Here is a 6,000-nt window from a genome sequence, read left to right on the forward strand (position 1 = left end):
TCTTTACGTGTCGCTTCCGTACGCAGTCAGTGGAGCCCAAATGAATGCACCGCGACGTTACGCTGACGTGACGCTTATGTTTCCAGCCGGTGAAGCCCGGCTGTAAGGCTCAGATTGTGCCATACACACGATCCTTCCATCTAAATCCTTGGAACACACACTCCTCTATTTGTCCATACACAAATATTTGTGACTCATCATAAACTTCTAGCCTGAAGAAAGACAACTTCTAATTGTCTAAAACTTTGTTGCTGTTATTGTTTTCATAAAGAGTGGCCTACAGCATCCAGGCTTTAGTACAACTCACATCCAACTTGACTGCATCTCTGAGAAGCCCAGCATACACTGAAAGTACCTAAAGAACTAACTCTGCTGAGGAGAAACTGAGAAAATAGTAATAATACTGAAGGCGAATCATTCTATACTTAGGCGATGTCTGACGATGTCCACAGTGAAAAATACCAATGTACAATGATACGTCAACTTTCCAAGCCCGACCCGCAGACTGCCAGCTTCATACATCATAGTAGCAGAACTGACTGAGACGAACAGAGACACAAGGACTGAGAGCCGTGGTGCAGGTATGTATTTCAGAGAGAGAGACAATAGGGAAGGGGGGAGGAGAACATGGAAGCTGGACTACTGCACGCAATGTTTCTGTAATGGCCTTACTTAATTGGGATTCTGCTTTGTCGCTTTGTGACCTGCCCACCAACAGCGACAGCGTCGTCCATCAGCCCAGCCCTACCTCACTGAGGCTGGATTTACCACTAATTTGATCCCTTGCAAGGAAACCAGTAGTTTCAGCACAATGCTATTGTGCACATGCTATAACATCATCTACCTGAAAATCATGTGTTTGATTGGGCAGCTTGTAACATTGCCAGATGAGGTTAGACTGTGCTGCAGCAAAGGTTGGACCAGGATAACCTCTTTTGCTGTGTGACCCAATATTTCCGTCTTTCTTTTTTTTGCCAGAGGCCCTTGTTAAGCCCTCCCTGCCTCACCAGTGCAGTGGTCTTGATGAAATAACACCTGCTCCTCAAAATGAAAAAAAAAAAAAACACATCCTATACCTGCTCCTCACGTCTGACCTTTTCAACATTAAGGCTCAGATTGTCCTACACACATGATCATTCCGTCATTATCACTGGAACAAATCAAACACCAGCAGTTAAGTGTATTCAGGGAACACTGAGATCAGGTCTTGTCTAATTAACTAAGCTAACCAGCTAACCAAGCATTTGAACAACTGCATATTAAGTGCCTTGCTCAGAAGTGCATCATGTGTCAGTCTTGAGGAAAAAGAACATGTTGTCTGACAACCCTAGTTATTTATAAAAAAAAAAAAAGAAAAAAAATCGACTCCGTTGGACAGCTGACAATATGGAGCCAGACAGAAAATAAAGAGACAGAGAGAGAGCAACTAAGGTCTCCGTCTGGAATCGAACAAGAGACGTTGCAGTAAAACACCGCTAGCCATTTACTATTAAACACCACAGTCTGAAAATGCAAAAAAAACAACAAAAAGAAACAGGGACATTTACACTTTATAGTTGCTACGTACTATGAGACTGTGGCAAGTGGCCACATATTAGGTGACAGCCATTCCATTATTGCTTTAGCACAAACAACTGGAAAATGGAGACAGTGTCAGCGTCGAGGGATTTGAGGTCAGTAAGCAGTGTGTTATGATGGTGGTGCTTTAATTGTTTATGGATTTACAATTACAGGGTGTTTTGTGGGTTTAGGTTTCTCTCTTTCTCTGTGTGTGTGTGTGTGTGTGTGTGTGTGTGTGTGTGTGTGTGTGTGGTTTAGTCCTGAGAATGTCAGGTGTCCAGTTTCAGTGTCCGTATGCTTTACATGCAGCCTGTAACATCAGCTGAGAAATGTATACAGGGTAGACAAAAAGTGCACAGTCTGACAAGGAATGATATCACATGCAAATAAATACACACAAACTGGCAACAATTCAGTCAGTCAGTTTAATTTAAAAAAAAAAAAAAGACACGCACACACTGAAAGCTAAAGGCTATGTACTATATAAGATGTTGGGAAGTGATGCTATTTGACAACGATACATAGGCTACAGCTTTGCTAAAGTGACTTAGTTTTATTTATTTATTTACATAATTTATTCATTGTTTAAGTGTCCGTGCTTTTTTGTTTACCCAAACACCTCTTGTTTTAATGAAGTTTGGTCCTGCATATGCATAGGTAGTTACGCTTAGACTTGCACTGTTTGTTGCACTTTAAGTAACAAGCTGAGTCTGTCATTAGAGCTGGGTATCATTTAAAAAATTGCAGTACCAGCACATTTAAAGTAATACCAATACCAACAGAGTACATCACCTAACACCCATAATGTGTATGGAGTGGTGTTTATACCATAAAAATTAATAGCCTGGGCTTTTATTTGCTTCAATCAGACAGACAGAGTGTTATGACACTCGTTTAAAGGCACCACAGGATCACGGCACAACACAACACCTCTCTTTATCCTCCTAAAACAACTCTGCTGGCCACCAACGTTGTTAGACGTTGATGTTTTGTTGAATTCAGGTTGTGACATCTGGTGACCAAAGAAATTGAGGCCGTTGCTGCTGCTGAGTGTGATCATCACACTGGGAGAAGTCATGAGAGTCCGCTTGGCTGCACACATATAGTGACAGGGCTAACTGTTAGTATTCCACAGCTTTTAATCAACCGGTGTAATGACAAAGTCCAGTCATTTCAGTGTTGGTGTGAGTGTGTTAGGACCGTTTCACAGCGTGATGCTGGATGGTAGATGCTGCAGCTGTGTAGCTTGCTTACCGGACAGACATTGAACAGACTGTTCGCCAGGAACAGTGGCTCTGGAGACGGCTGTAACAGAAGGTCTGCTGATCCACCGGGGAGATGGGACAGTCAAGGGTTAGACCACAAGTGAAAAAAGGATTGAATGCAGGTATCGTTTGACAGGAGATGCTTCGATACTACATGGCACTGAGTTATTTCGGTCAATACCTTAAAGGTATCGAGTATACCGATACCCAGCCCTAATGTATATTGACTGTGCCCTTTTGCCCCAAGTGGTTACATCACAGCCCATTTTGCCTCTCACTCAATACTAGAGCAATTTCAAAAATTGTTGTTCCCATTGGTCACTTAGACAGAAAGAAACATAAGAAAATACAGTCTAGACTGAAGCATACATAAGTTTCCCATTACACACTGACGGCAAACAGTCTACTGGAGACTATTCAGCCCTCTTCTCACATACTGAACAAGGTGACCAAATGAACAATCCAAGACCCAAAATGGTTCATTGATGAGATGTGTGTAGTTGTACTGTATTGTACTTAAAAAATGTGAAAGGTATGAAACATACGTAGGAGTTACAAAGCACACTGAAAGCAGTGGGTGGTTCCTAATGTATGTTAATTAATCGGTTATCATCTCAGAATACCTACACTCATTTATAATAATGATGTAAGACAGAGCTGGTTGTTAATTATTTTGCCTGGGAGATGAATGGATCTCAATGAACAAGTTAAGTTTTAGCTTATGGTGGGCTGTCACTTGTCCTCACAGCTACAGTACAGTTACTGCAACTCCATAGGTGTTTCTGGGTAGGAGGACAATTTTCATATCCTAAAAACCCTCTATTTTACTGTATTCACACAGCAACAAGAAGGGATAATTGTAGTTTTTGGAGCACCACTTTGTAGCGCCCTTTTCAGAGTAAGTACTCTTCCAGCACAAGAGGAACCTTGAGTTAATAAAGTATATAGTGGTTAGTCGAGATGTAAGTGTATGTGATTGGTAGAACACAGCTCGTACGGCACCAGCAACTGCCTCTTTTTTTAGTTGTGTAAACGATAGATAGCACAAAACCCAAACAACAGCCTCTAAAGGAAAAAAGAAACATGGACCAAACAAGTCCAGGCTTTAGACTGAGCAAATACGCAAAGTGGGAAATAACACACAATTCTGCATACGTCACTTTAGTGTTCCTATTGGCGGTGCAAATGCAAACAGAAAAAAACCCCTGAAGGTATGTACTTCTTGGGGGAGCTCCCCAGTGGACAGGATCTCTCAGGGGGTTCCCATAACCATTCAGAAAAATGCCAAATGTTGCATGACAAACAGGACTGAGGCCTCGTCTTCTAATATTGTTCTGAGGAATTACTGCTGATTAGAATGAGAACACCCAATCTAATCTGTGTTTTGTAATGCGCATGTAACTCTGTTATCTGGTTATTTGGCAGCAGGCAAGGAGAAGGAAAGGTTTTCAAACAGACATTGTAGCAGCGGTGGGGGGGTTCATGTCCTCTCTCTGGTTGAGCTGACAGTGGCGTGGGAAGAGGGATGCGAAGAGGCCCATGAGAGACAGGCCTAGAAGTACCAGCCCTTAGTTCAGGAGTGCAAGGACAAGGGATGGCAGGCATGGGTGATCCCTGGGGAGATCGGCTGCAGAGGCTTCCAAGCCAAATCAGCATGGCAGTTGTTGTCAGCTCTGAGCTTGGACGAAAGGAACAAGACACAAGCAGCTTGCAGGATATGGAGTAGGTGAGAGGAGGGAAGCTGAAAGCCAGGAGCAGATGGACATTGACTTTGCCACCACTGCCTGACCAACTGGAGAGTGTTGTGGCTAACGGTTGATATACTCAACCACCTGATGACATCTGCTCCTGGCTGAAGACTACGGTTCTCTCACAGGGTAACCAAGGTTGGGTACCATTCACATTTGAACTGATACCAGTTCTGGTACCTGGAATTCGGTACCAGTACCCAACGGTACCTTTTTCAATACTTTTTTTTGTGGAATAACGAAAATGCGGGCGGCACGGTGGTGTGGTGTTTAGCACTGTTGCCTCACAGCAAGAGGGTTGCTGGTTCGATCCCGGGTGTGGGAGCCCTTCTGTGTGGAGTTTGCATGTTCTCCCCGTGTCAGCGTGGGTTCTCTCCGGGCACTCCGGCTTCCTCCCACAGTCCAAAGACATGCAGATTGGGGACTAGGTTAATTGATAACTCTAAATTGTCCGTAGGTGTGAATGTGAGCGTGAATGGTTGTTTGTCTCTATGTGTCAGCCCTGCGATAGTCTGGCGACCTGTCCAGGGTGTACCCTGCCTGTCAGCTGGGATAGGCTCCAGCTCCCCCGCGACCCTCAAGAGGATGAAGCGGTAAGAAGATGGATGGATGGAATAACGAAAATGCTATTCTGAATGAGCTGAAGAGGGGACACAGGAGACTAAAACACACTTCTGCTCTTTTCTAATCTCAGTTCATTTTCTGTCTCTGTCTGCTTCTGCTTGTGTATGTGTATAGGTGTCTGCTCATCTAGCAGTGATACTAGGCTATTAGTAAAATGAAATAGATAAGACAATAGACCAGATACTAAAACTATTGTGGCAGATCAGTGCTACAGCAATAGTTCTGGCTTGCTGGGAAGCCAATGGAGCAGTCACAGAGCTCTGTGACCAGCTTCCTTGTTTCAGGTCACTTCAGCCTCCTGTTTAAAGTTGAACCCAGCAGCTTGGTGGAGCTGTCAGATGTCTGTGGCTGGCCTCCAGGCATTGAGTCACTTTAAGTCTTGTCTAAAGCCAGTGTTCACACCCAGATGTGCTTTCAGGTACCACTACTTGGCATCATTGGATTAAATGTGAATTGGTACTCGGTACCCTTACAAGTACAGAGTTCCGTGCCTAACCCTAAAGGAAACCAAAGAACGCACCCATACAGGTGTATGTCACAGTCTTTACTGGCGTCATAACTAAGTGAAATTGAAATCATACACATATTTTTAGATTTAATGTGCCCAGTGTTTTGCAAAAATATTTATCTTTAATTGCCAAATAAATGTCCATAAATTTGCTTGGAATTCATCCAAAGAAATATGTTCTTAGCAACTCCATAGTTTGCTTAAGAATGATCATTATTTTAAGTATTCTTCAGTGGTCTTGATTTTATTTGAGCCATATTTGGGTCTAGATTATCAGACTTTGAAAACCCCTAAT

Source organism: Epinephelus fuscoguttatus, linkage group LG2 (assembly GCF_011397635.1).
Source record: "Epinephelus fuscoguttatus linkage group LG2, E.fuscoguttatus.final_Chr_v1".
Lineage (NCBI taxonomy): Eukaryota > Metazoa > Chordata > Actinopteri > Perciformes > Serranidae > Epinephelus > Epinephelus fuscoguttatus.